General features: G+C 32.5%; 1 long non-coding RNA gene across 1 annotated transcript; it reads right to left on the reverse strand.

The window, feature by feature from the left end:
* Positions 1–8,026: 8,026 nt before the first annotated feature.
* On the reverse strand, positions 8,027–9,584 carry LOC122608825. The gene is made up of 4 exons (XR_006325323.1): positions 9,510–9,584; positions 9,240–9,378; positions 9,057–9,156; positions 8,027–8,883 (listed from the first exon to the last, which is right to left on the reverse strand). It is a non-coding gene; the product is annotated as an uncharacterized LOC122608825 (long non-coding RNA).
* Positions 9,585–13,284: the final 3,700 nt, after the last annotated feature.

Raw genomic sequence — 13,284 nt, forward strand, 5'->3', positions numbered from 1 at the left:
TTTGGCCCGATGCTAGAAAAAACAAAAAGATTAGGTTGAATAACAAACTGGTGAAGCTTCAGAACAAAGAATTGGCAACCCTCAAAGTGAAATTTATCGAGTGAGGAGTGTTTTTACAGGATTCATGGAAGAATACGACAAAGAAAACCCGGGAAGTTTCGTTACTCTTTTGCTTTAAATTTTTCCCATTTTTCTTTTAAGTCGTAGTTTAGTCTTTACAATGAGGACATTGTTAAATTTAAGTGTGGGGGGAGATTTGCGTAAAATAGGAAAAATTTTCAGATTTTTGGTTTAAAATATAAGAGTTTGAAATGATATTTAGATGGTTTTCGAACTAGTGATTTATTAGACAGAAATGATGAGTATTGTTGTAGGATTCCGTTTTAAGCTACATCTCTTGAATCCTTAGCACTAATTAGATCTACCCTAAGTGATAAAGCAGTGTTTCATGCATGATAAATTGGACTTAAGCTTAAACGATTGATAGTGTGTATTAGAGGAAGCTATAACAATTTCATTTGTAGTCCTAGGTTAAGATGAATAAATAACTGCCGTGTGAGCTAAAACCTTTAAGATCTATGGAAATCCTTAAATTTCATGAAGTAGATTGTATCTAGTAAGAATTTTTGATGGTAGTGTGACCCATCTGGGGGTCTATCGGCTAAATTGTGCTTAAACAATAGTAAATATCTTTCGGTAGCCGATATATCTTAAAAAGGGTGTATTATGCTTTAAGTTATCTAGCTGTGTTTGTAAACGAAAGAATTAAATAAATACAAAATCAAATTAAAGGTCAAGTTATGTCGCTTTGCGCGTGGGGAACCACCGACCTGTCACCGCTGTCTTAACTCTTAAAGATGTTTATCCTAGATTGTAATTGTCTTAAGATCATTAATTAGTCGAACTAGTGCAAGCTATGGAATGGAAGTATTTCAAGAAGGGAAAGCAAAAACACATTAATAATAATTATGTACTAGGATTGCGTATGAATTGTTTGCATTAATCTGTACTAGCTACCAATCATGGTAATTGAATTGTTAGTGGTTGCATTAGACATATGCATAAGCGATAAAGGTATGAACAAAATAAGTGTGGGGGAGGAAAAGAGATGTTAGCGTAAGAAATGTATCTATTTACCCTGATTTGTCAAAAGCTAGTTCCTAACTTTGAATTAAGATTGATTTAGATTTTTGCTTGAGGACAAGCAAAGGTTTAAGTGTGGGGGAATTTGATGAGTGATTTATTTGTGACTTTTTCCCCATTCATTTGTCATGATTTCGAGGTATAAATGAGTCATTAGTATGAATTTTAAGGTACTTAATGGAATTAGGTTTTGTGAACAGGATTGATTTGAGAGATGACAGATCGAGAGAGTAGAAATGAGTTTAGGAAGATTAAGGATGAAGTTTGGGAGATGGACGTATGAAGACTAAAGAGCTAAAACAAGGAAACGCATGCCAACTGGAGCAACCAACGTCGTTGGTGGACTAACCAGCGCAGCTGCAATCGTACAGGAACCAGACCAACTCATTGAAGTGTCTCACCAGTCGAAAGGCAGTCAGGCTAAATAATTCAAGTGAATCTAACGAGAATCTGAATGTGAAAAGAGTCGTTCAACAACTTCAACTATAACCACTTTTAAGCATGTCAATCAAAACCAAACGAATGTCAGTTTTACATTTATTATTGTCTTTAATTTCATATGCAATTAGTTAACTAGGAGACCCCCCAAAGAAAACTGTAATCTTAACTTAAGTATTTTAATTTCCTTAGTTTAAGTTCCCTGCGAACGAACCTGGACTTACCTAGACTATATTCCTACTAGACAGAGTACATTGCTCTTAGTTGCGTTTTAAGATAGATTAGGTAAAACCTTGAATTATAAATTTAAAACTTAGATAGTTTAATAAAAAAAAAATCGCACATCAGGGAGAAAGACCAAAACATAAATGTCACACAGGAGAGATAATAATGGGAACTACTCAGAAAATAATACTGTATTTTATTGGTATCTATAACTGCATCCTTTAAGGATCATATGATTAAATGTTTATGATTTTTTATGGATTGCCATATAGCTACCCATTTTTATTTATTTTTCATTTTTTTTAAAGCCGGCACAATTTAATTTTTATTACTTTTATAAGTCAAATACCTAACAGCTTTTTGTCAGGCTTTTGTTAGGTTTTTTCCTAACATTAAAAGTAATAAAAAAAATATTTTCTTATCTTATTAAATTTCTTATGATCTATAACTATTTGTTTAAAATTTTTTTTGCAATTTTGAAACAATAAAATACAATTAGAAAGATAACTTCAAAAATTTCAACAGTAAGTTCATTACAGTCAAATTTTTAAAAACATAATTTTGTTTTAACAGTAAGTTCATTCCAGTCAAACTTTTGAAAACATAAATTTGTTTAAAAAGAGAGTTGATTGAATTGTAAATTTGGAACAATAAAATACAGTTAGCAAATAAACATTAAATACATTATTTAACCAACAAATACTATAAATACTGAATTAAAACTATCATTTTCACTAAACAAAGTACAGTAATAACAATAAAAATTAACAGTATTTACAATAAGAAGTGCAAGTTAATTTCTTTCCAGATTCACTTTGCACACATTAGATGTACATACACTTACACACGAACACATATACAAACATAAATCTTTCCGACAAAAAATTCCGGCAAGCATCTATTTTTCAACGACATAAAACTTGATCCTTAAATACATATTTGTATACATATTGTCATATGTGTATCTATACTTACTGAAAACGGCCGCCACTATCCGCCACCTCCAGCCACCCCATGTGACAAAATCCGGCCGCCACTTTTAGATCCGAAAAATGAAGCAATCAACCACCACCACTTTCACCCACCTCCGTCCACGACCACCGACAACACATGCCACCCCCCAAAAACCGAGTCAATCGTAATCATTTCGTGAGACTGGTGTTACAAGGAGATTTTCTGGTACCTCCTACGCATCCACAATGGTCTAGTCACGCATATGATCGGGCATGGGAAAATCCTTTTTTGGATAGACAAAATGTGTACAACCAGATTAAATTTCCTAGACGTAATTCAGTAGGTGTGAGAACTTGTATTAATATTGATTAAGAAAATGATTAAAATATTTTATTATCTATGAGTATTATTTATATTTTCTACTATTATGTATCTTCTACTATTATGTATAATTATATAAGGTGCATGTTAATGATTTATTATATTTTTAGTCTTTCAATTGCAATAAAAAGTAAAATGTATGATATTATAAATAAAATTAATGAAATAGAATAAATACATATATATATACTAGGGTTATTTTACCCGCATGATGTGCGGGTTTTTTTAGGTAGATTTTAATAAAGCGAGTTTTTGAGTTAGATTTATTAAATATAAATAAAATTACTTCAATGATTCATAATTTACATGTAATTAATTACCGTATACATAAAAAGCATAAAGCATGAGAATTAGTATGATAAAAGTCAAAAAGTTAGATAATATAAATGAAGACGTGAAGAAAATTTACAAATGAGAACTTTACTTAATCAACAAATCAATTTTGTGGTAGTTCCTCGATGGAAGTCATGGAACATGGGCAAATCTTTTTTAAATATGGCAGAGGATTTATGTTTAGGATCTAATTAATGAAATACATATATTTTCCACTTTTCATATATTTTGTACCGGAAATAATGAGTTACACTCCGTATTATGTTGGATTTATGTAATTTTGAAAGATTTGTGTTTTGATAAAAATAAATAAATAATATTAAATATTGTGAAAAAAAATATGAAGATGCTACATAGGATAAATCCTACGTGGAAATGTTTAAGGATAGCTTTGACTTGAGAAGAATGACTTAGAACGCTCGGATAACTACTCTTTTAATATATATATATATATATATAGGGATTCCTTAAATTAAGAACCAAAAAAATTGCAAGAACCTTGAGAACCATTTTTCATTTAATTTATACACAAGGGTAGATCTGTACTTAACATTTAGTATCTAAATAATTCTCTTATATTTAAATTAAAATATCCCGTTAATTTCTCTTTTAGTTAGATATTAATTCATGGACAGTTAATTACAAAGAGATAGAACAGGTCATCATTCACTATTTACTCGATAACCATTTTATCGCATGTTTACAATCATGCTTTAGTTTTATTTCTCGCGGTGTTATGAAGACTCAAAGTAATTTCTTATTCAAATCAATTATATAAGTGATGATGATTGTGGATGAACAGACAATGAAATTGATCCTTATGACTTTAAAGATGCTAGTGTATAAATGTTAAGTATTTATGTGAATGTAGATCAAGGATGGATTTGCAGAAGGAAACGATCTCGTCGTGATGCAATGGGGGAGGAGGCGAGAGGAGCAGATTCGTTCACACTTGAACACATGAATACAATATGATGACCAACTATTCAAGATGCGGTTTCAGGTGATCACATGTGTTTCAATAATTCGGAATAAGAAAATGTTCATGTATGCAACTCGTATCCCAAATCTTGTTTTAAAAAAGGGGATGGATGTGTTGATCATAAGCGAACACGCGGAGAAGATGATGATGATGATGAACTATTCAAGATGCGGGTTAAGATGATCAAATGTGTTTTGCTATAAGAAAATGTTCATGTAATATAATTCGTATCACTAATTTCATCCTGGAAAAAAAAGTGATCGAAGTGTGTTGACCGTAAGTTTCCGAACGTGAAAACTTGAGTTGTTCACACATGCATACCTTAACAACAAACGTAGCAAAATTCTAGATGAAGAAATTCCAACATGTTCATGTATGCAGGTCTAGGAAAACTCCAAAATGTTCATATATGCACATAGTCTAGAATAGTAAGAAATTTAATGTTCATTTGTACACATTTCAATAGTGAGATGTTCAAATGTGAATACATCATAATTAAGGTTCTAGTATGACTCGTTCAATTGTGAACAAACTATATTGGTGATTTTCTTCCAAATCGAAAAGCAAAATGGATATGAATTCTGACGTTCGAAAAAACAACAATTACAAGACATGTAAACTAATTATCTCCGCAAAAATGATTAATGAATTCTTTTAACACATATAAAAAAAATGCATGTGTTTTAATTTTCAATAACAAAGAAAGTATTGACTATTGTCAGATAATCAAACACTAGATATTAGGTTGTACGAGTAGTACCATTTAATTTCATATTTGATTTGATATAAGAAAAAAAAATTAACAAAAAGAAAAATGAAACAAATGGTAAGCGCATGGAAAGTTGGGAACGAAACATAACGGACACCAAATGATTTCAATGACAATACTACCCTCTTGGCCGTTTAAAACTAATCCCATCCTTAATGGATTCTAATTAATTACAAAAATGACACTAGCAATCTTAACCATTCATTAATTAAATCCAATGGCCCTAAATGGTTCTTATAGTTCCTAAAAAATATAAGGCTCCTAAAGTAAGCTTCCCCTATATATATATATATATATAAAGAAAAAAGTAATAAGACAACATGATTATCATATATATCAAAAATCAAATGAAAAAAGTAAACTAAAAATAAAAAAATAACAAGACATCATGATTAGTATATCATGATTATTACATTTTTTATAGCAAAAGTAAAAAGGAAAGTAAAATAAAAAGAAGAAAAACATCATGATTACCTTATTATTAAGACTTATATTAAAATATTGGTGTCTATATTGAAAAAAATTGGTGTGGATAGCCATTCTCTTCATTTGATTTATGGGTTTTCGCATCAATACATGAGAATGTCGTAATAAGCATTTTTTTTGAATATTGAACTCATGCATTATACACTTTCACTCATATTCAAAATGGGTAGGATATTGAATGAAAAGAATAATATAACCAACTGATTCTGAAAAAAAAAGAAAGAGAGTCAATTATTATGACGAACAATACCGATACATAAAAGAAAACCAATACATAACAAATAAAAAACAATTAAGCAACATGGAAATTAAAGAACAATACAAATGCAGGGTTACAACACCAATACCAATCCAATTTGCTTGTGCCAAGCGCTAAGCAATGTTTCATATGATACCGTAGTTAACAAAAATGTTCCAAATTCTCCGCATAGAAATTTAAGATAAACCAACAAAATCACTGAATTGCTAAAGGGTTACATTATTATAACGAACTATAGACACAACTAGATTTTTATCTCGCGAAAAACGCGGATAAGTTTTTAAAAATCGATTTTAGTAAATTAATACAAAATTATATTTTAGAAAATTAAATAGTTAGTTTAGAAATTTAATATATTAGATAAAAACCAATTACTAAGACATACTAATAACATAATTAATATAATAGTTTTTTAATAATAAATTAGGTAATAATTAAGTTAGACATTAAAGGTAAAAATAAAGTTCAAATATTGGCAATTACACTGTTTGAAATAAATCAATGAAACAAAATTGCGTAATATATATATATATATATATATAAAAGCAAAAACAACCTCTATATACATAACTATCAATTGATCACAGAAGCTTATAGTATCATAATAGAAACCGATTAATGAGTATCCTAATACTCACATAATTAGCAAAAAAATTATATATTCAAACTTGCAATAACTCCTCAAATTGTGATCTGCTTTGACAAAGCTGCAGTTTCTTTGAAGCTTAAAGATGATCATAATCATCATCTGTCTTTTCTTGTTTCATCTCCTCCATGTCTTATTCAATCTGTCCAAACTCCTTCATTTATGTGTTTTTCAATATTATGTACAATCAAAGAAATACTTCCAAATTCAATATAGATGGTGACATTTTGGGTATGTTTTCTTAAATAGTAACAACAATACTACTTTATCATCATCATCACCATCCATATTAACTACTCAGCCTAACTGCAAGATAATAGCCAACAAGAGCCATTAGTGCTTAACTTAGACGACCCGGTTCACAAGCCAAAGGCAACCCAGGCTTGAACCTAAATTGGCTAAGCCATCAACTTAGGCAATTGTTCAAAACCCTACCTTGTTGTTTGACCTTGCTTTCTTTATCAACTCCTTGGTGTCTGACCTTGCATACGATATCAAGCTCCAGCTTGTATCCCACCAACAGTGGCTCGCAAAAAATAACGGCGTGCAAGAGCCATTAGTGCTTAACTTAGACGACTCAGTTCACAAACTAAAGGCAACCCAGGCTTGAACCTAAATGGCTCAAGTCATCAACTTAGGCAATTGTGAACCCTTTACTAGATTATCAAAGGTATCAAGTCTAACTTAGTCTAATGTGATGATAATCTTACTGTTGTTTTTTCATATTATTTCCATCATAGGGCCATTGTTGTTATGCTTATGCATAGTGCTACCAACGATTGTAACTGTAATTTACATATTAATACGTTTGTAAATCTAAATTACTTTGCTTACTTATGGGCTATCAGGCTATGGCGTCTAAAAAGAACCCACCTAGTTACTTGTCCCATCCATTATGCCAAATTTGTGAATGTTGGCAGTCCATAGAATGTAGTAATGTGACCGATGATTTATGCTCAGTGACTCAGATATAAATCTTTTTAATAGCCCAACACCTTTAGACCCATTACCCAACTCACCCATTTTGCCACATCTCTAAATACACAATGCATCAAAACTTAATATACAAAGGCATTAATCTAAAAATATTTTTTTTGAAGTAGTGTTTCCGTTATAAACAAAACGGTAAAGTAAGCTTATACATGATCATGTGTTACATTTAAGACCTCAAACTGAAAGATATATATTACCAACTGGTTGAATTACCAAGTAAAAGATCTAAGCATAAGATATAATATTAACTATGGATATAATAAAATCACACTTGATTCAACTATGGATATAATATTAACTTCTAAAATTAGGAGCATGTATATATAGTATACATTCCTACAATCACATTGTACTTTTAATTATTTCATCATTATGTAGTTTTCTTGTTGTTTATCCTGAATGATTGGTATTTGGCACTAAGAATAAAGCATTATCACTAATGAATCAGTCTTCTTAATGTCACACAACCTAAATTCCCAACCTTTTGTTATACTAATAACCAATTATCTGCATTCCATTTGCTATCCCGATCCATTATATGCAAACCAAATGCGCAAACTGAACATAATCGTACTTGTAATTTGACCCCGACACTATGCCCTCTTTTCACTGTAACAGGCTCATTGGCGAGCACACTCTCAAGATGATAGATGAGTTCTTTAACTTGACAAGATCCAAATTCAGGGTCTGCATCTTCATACAACCACACCAGGGCCGTTTCTTTATCTTCAATTGTTGACCCATCAATCATCTCGTTGGAAAGACTCATAACTGGTCTGCTTCCATCCACACTCTTCAACTTGTACACAAGTTTCTCGTTCTTCATCACGTTATAACCTGAACCACTCAACAAAATGAAATTAGTATTAGATACTTATGAGTGGATCGATAGAAGTTATGCTTTATCTCGCAATGATCTAGAAGAAAATTTAGTGCCCAAGAGTTTATGTTAATACTTACTCAATTAAAACAACTTAAAAGGCTCAAGTCAGAGACTTACATCCCTCTTATAAACGTATATAAGAAGTAACAGATATGCTGCCATCTCCAGCAGCAACAAATGTTAATGATATCGGATATTTTTTTTGTGTCTAAAACTGGTCATTGACATTTACTCAAAGTGTATTGTTAATGCTGCATGAGCATGTAGAAATATAAGTAGTACAGTAAGTGATCAACCATCAGATCCCAAGCCAGAACTTTGACACCAGACACATTCTCGGTATCCAACCTAATGGGTCGCTAGCGATTCTTAATATCACCCAACAATCCACCTGCAACATAATGATAGCATTATCAATAGGAAATTCTATATAGAAGTAACACCATGTGACAGTTCTTTATACATTGATACCCAACAAAATGCATTAACCTGCAAATTTATTATTATTGATTTAAAGCAAATTACACCATTTAAAGCATGAAAAACATTGGATTATATGCTAACCATTCGGTCTATATCCCCGCACCTGCTATTACTTCTTTTGCCTTCTTTTCTTGCCCTTCCGTGTTCATGCGCATTTTATAACCAACATTCTCATACAAATCTATAAACCCCAAGAAAATAGTTAATTTAGTGGCCTAGTGCCATAGTTGTTTAAACCATCCTTACCACTCAAATCATCCTTACCACTCAAATCATCATCAATAACATCCACCAATATATCTTTTTCTTCCCCTCATGCTGCTCCAGCTGCATTCTTTTTCAAGACCAGTTGTGGTCCTCTTTCAAGACCAGGTGCATTATTAAGCTCAAGATTTCCTGCAATCTAAATCCAAGGTGTAAAAGTCAGATCTCTAAAATTATAAAACAATATAATTATATTATATACAAAATTAAAACAATATAAAAACCTTTTCCTATAAAAAAAATGACCTATACATAAATGTAATCACATACACCTCCAATCTTCTAATCCATGTCCCTGCTTCTTCCATCTACGACTTCATATCTATAAAAAAAGAGAAATTACCCATGAAATAGATCGACACAAACAGCAAAACTTGGTTGACCCAATAGATTTGTATATACATGATAGATTCATATATATAGAGAAATTTCAGATTTGATATCCATATATATATATACATTAGGTTGAGTAGCAGCAGCCGTAATATAGCATCATCATCAGAAGCCGTTTTCTTATCTAATCCAAGACACGGATAAACAAATCGATTAATAAATGTATGCATAAATATGGATATACAAATACAAATATAATAATATATGTATATATATACATTCAATCCCTTACATAGCTTATTAGATACCGATTGCAGTATCACCAGTCTTGAACTCCAGCTTGAATCCCACCAAAATAATATGGTTATCATCGACGGCTTAAAACCCATACATAAAAAACCCCAAACTATTAAAACCCATATATTTTTATAAGAATACGATTCGTATTCGTGTATATATATATATATTTGAGATTTGATATCCATCAAAAATATATATACCTTGGCTGCATCCAGATGGCTTTTCTTTCCATCATCATCATCATCATCATCATCATCATCATCATCATCATCATCATCATCATCATCATCATCAGCCAGATGTATGTATATATATATATGTATATACTCACCTTCAAAAGTTGGATTGAGGTTTGAAGAAAAAGGAAGATATGAAAGAAAGTGGTGAAATTTTAGATATGAAAGAAGCTTGGATCACTGTCTTTTTCTCTCTCCATTCTTCCTCCACTCATCTCTCGGTTAGAAAATATAATTTTGTATCAATTTATAAAGAAAAAAAAGCTTTTAGCAGTTGATTTATTAACTTACCAATATGTAGATGATTAATTAACTTATCAATATCTTATGTTGTAAAAAAATTTCTTTTCTTACACCTGCAAAACAAAAAGCAAGAACATAAACAAAATATAATTAGTGTATATATAGTTTTCAATTTCACACCAGAATACAAAGAAGAAACTGTTGATGTTGCTGCTGAATCAGATGATATATCAATTTAAGTTCCACCGACCCAAACCTCTAATGGTTAAGCAACCATATTTTGTTTTTTTTTTCTCCATTCCCTATCCACTACATCATCCTACCAAAAATTTTAATCCAACATTAAATCTGCAAAGTATAAAAAATATAAACAAAACACATATCTAATCTATATATATAAATACATCATAAAACTTAATCTCAAAACCCAAATCTATATATATAAAAAAAACTCTATCAGATCTATATATAAAGAAATAAAGATTTTAGCAACCGATTAATTAACTTACTTGTATATAGATGATGAGTATTGTCCTTTCTATCAATTAGGGATCTAGATTTCTGATAGTCAAAGATTATATCCCACTACAGAAGTTTTATCCAAAAAAAATTCCCACTGGAACTTTTACATAAGGTTGAATCAACAAATAAAAACTCTTAAAAAAAGAAATTAAGAGTATTTTTAATGTTAGATTCAAGATATGTATATCAGTTGTTTGTGTATGTGAGTGTATTGGGAAAGTATCCAATTACTTTGTACTTCTATCTTCTTTTACAGATTAATAATAATATATAAATTTATGTATTCAAATTTAAAAACCATGTGAACTTACATTCCCGCCCTAAACCCCCTCCTCACACAAGACACTCACAACACACATTCTTTACACCTTCAAAAACACACCATTTTCATCACACCTGATGTCATGCTTCCAATGTGGCATGCATGTTTGCTTGACAACTAAGCTTTTTTTAAAAACTAAGTTACCCTCCTTTAGTATGCATGTAAGTGAAGATTGACATAAAACTCAAAAGCAACATATTCTTGTAATTTTGATATTTAAATGATTTAAAATTAGTAAAAAAAAATTGAACCGATAACTATATCACTATCCGCTGAAAAAGATACTAAGTGTTTTGAAGTTCATTTGATTAGAGCAACTAATACTTTCATCATCATGACAAAGACTTTCACATATAATCATGCATTATATATATATATATATGAGAGAGAGATCAAATAAGAAGGTGTCTTAAGAAGAGAAGGGAGAGAAAGTCTTATGAACCAATCAGAATGTGACATGTGGATTTAAAAAAAAACGCAGTGGCTTTTTTGTAAATAAATCAAACTTTTGTCAGCCTGGTTCTGGATCAGTCTGGGTTATGATCAGCTTGGTTGGGTCAGCTTGGTTAGTTTGGGTTCTGGGTCAGCTTGGGTTTTGATCAGCTTGGGTTCTGATCAACTTGGTTAGTCAGCTTGGACTAGGGATGGGCGTGGGACCGGTCTCGTCCCGTACCGGTCCTGGTACCGACGGTACCAGTCTCGAAAATCCCAAAAATGTGGTACCGGTCCCGGTCCCAAATAAGGCGGGATAAGGACGGTAACGGGAAATCCCGTAGTTCGTGGGATTTTCCCGGTCCCGTCCCGGTCCCAATCCCGAAAACCATCAAATTCTAATACCGGTCCCGATCCCACTTGGGACTCGGTACCACTTCCCAGTACCGGGATCGGGACGGTACCGGGACGGGACTTGGGACTTGGGATTTTCGGCTCATCCCTAGCTTGGACAGCTTGGTTGGGTCAGATTGGTCATCCTGGGTTATGGGTCAACTTGGTCAGCCTGAAATCTGGGTCAGCTTGGGATCTACATTTGTGTAGATTATGTGTAGTTTTGTGTTAAGCTGACCCAACCCAAGCTAACCAAGCTGACCCAACCTGATCCAGACCCCAAGCTGACCTAACCCAACCACAAGCTGATCTAAAACTTATTATCAACATTTGTGTAAATTGTGTCAAGCTGACCAAACCCAAGCTAACCAAGCTGACCCAACCTGAACCAGACCCCAAGCTGACCCAACCCAACCCCAAGCTGACCCAAAACCCATAATCTACATTTGTGTAGATTGTGTCAACCTGACCCAACCCAAGCTAACCAAGCTGACCCAACCTGACTCAGACCCCAAGCTGACCCAACCCAACCCCAAGCTGACCCAACCCAACCCCAAGCTGACCCAACCCCAAGCTAATCCAGCCTGACCCAATCAGACCCTGACCCCAATCTGACCAAACTGATCATGCTGACCAACCAAGCTGATCAGAACCCAAGCTGACCCAGACCAAGCTGAGCAACCAAGCTAACCCAGAACTCAAGCTGACCAAGTTGACCTACCAAGCTGATCAGAACCCAAGCTGACCCAGAACCCAGGCTGACCAAGCTTCAAAAAAGTTTGATTTATTTACCAAAATGCCACCGCGCATTTTTTCTTTCCATTTTGACACATGTAGCGTTCTAATTGGCCTATATGACCTTCTCTCCCTTCTCTTTTTAAGACATCTTCTTCCAGGATCTCTACCCTATATATATATATATATAAGTTAATTTGAAAACCTAGAAAAAAACAGGAACCTTTAGGAACCCTTTAAAATCAATCCTGGCCATTAAATATGACATTTTAGTAATTAACAGGAATCATTAATTTCAATTGAAAAATTAAAAAGGGTAATTTAGTCATAAATTTTATAGCCTATAACCTAGTAAAATACATACCACGTAAACAAAGAATTGGATTTGACGACTAGGTCTTTTTCTCAAAAATAAATCCTCTCATTTTTTTGTTATGGAAAAAATATCCTCTCAACTCATCTAATTCATCAAAGTGCTCTTCCGAAAAATTGCGGCTGAGATCCATTAATTTGTTATATATTGTTTCAA

The sequence above is a fragment of the Erigeron canadensis genome, chromosome 7, assembly GCF_010389155.1.
Source record: "Erigeron canadensis isolate Cc75 chromosome 7, C_canadensis_v1, whole genome shotgun sequence".
Lineage (NCBI taxonomy): Eukaryota > Viridiplantae > Streptophyta > Magnoliopsida > Asterales > Asteraceae > Erigeron > Erigeron canadensis.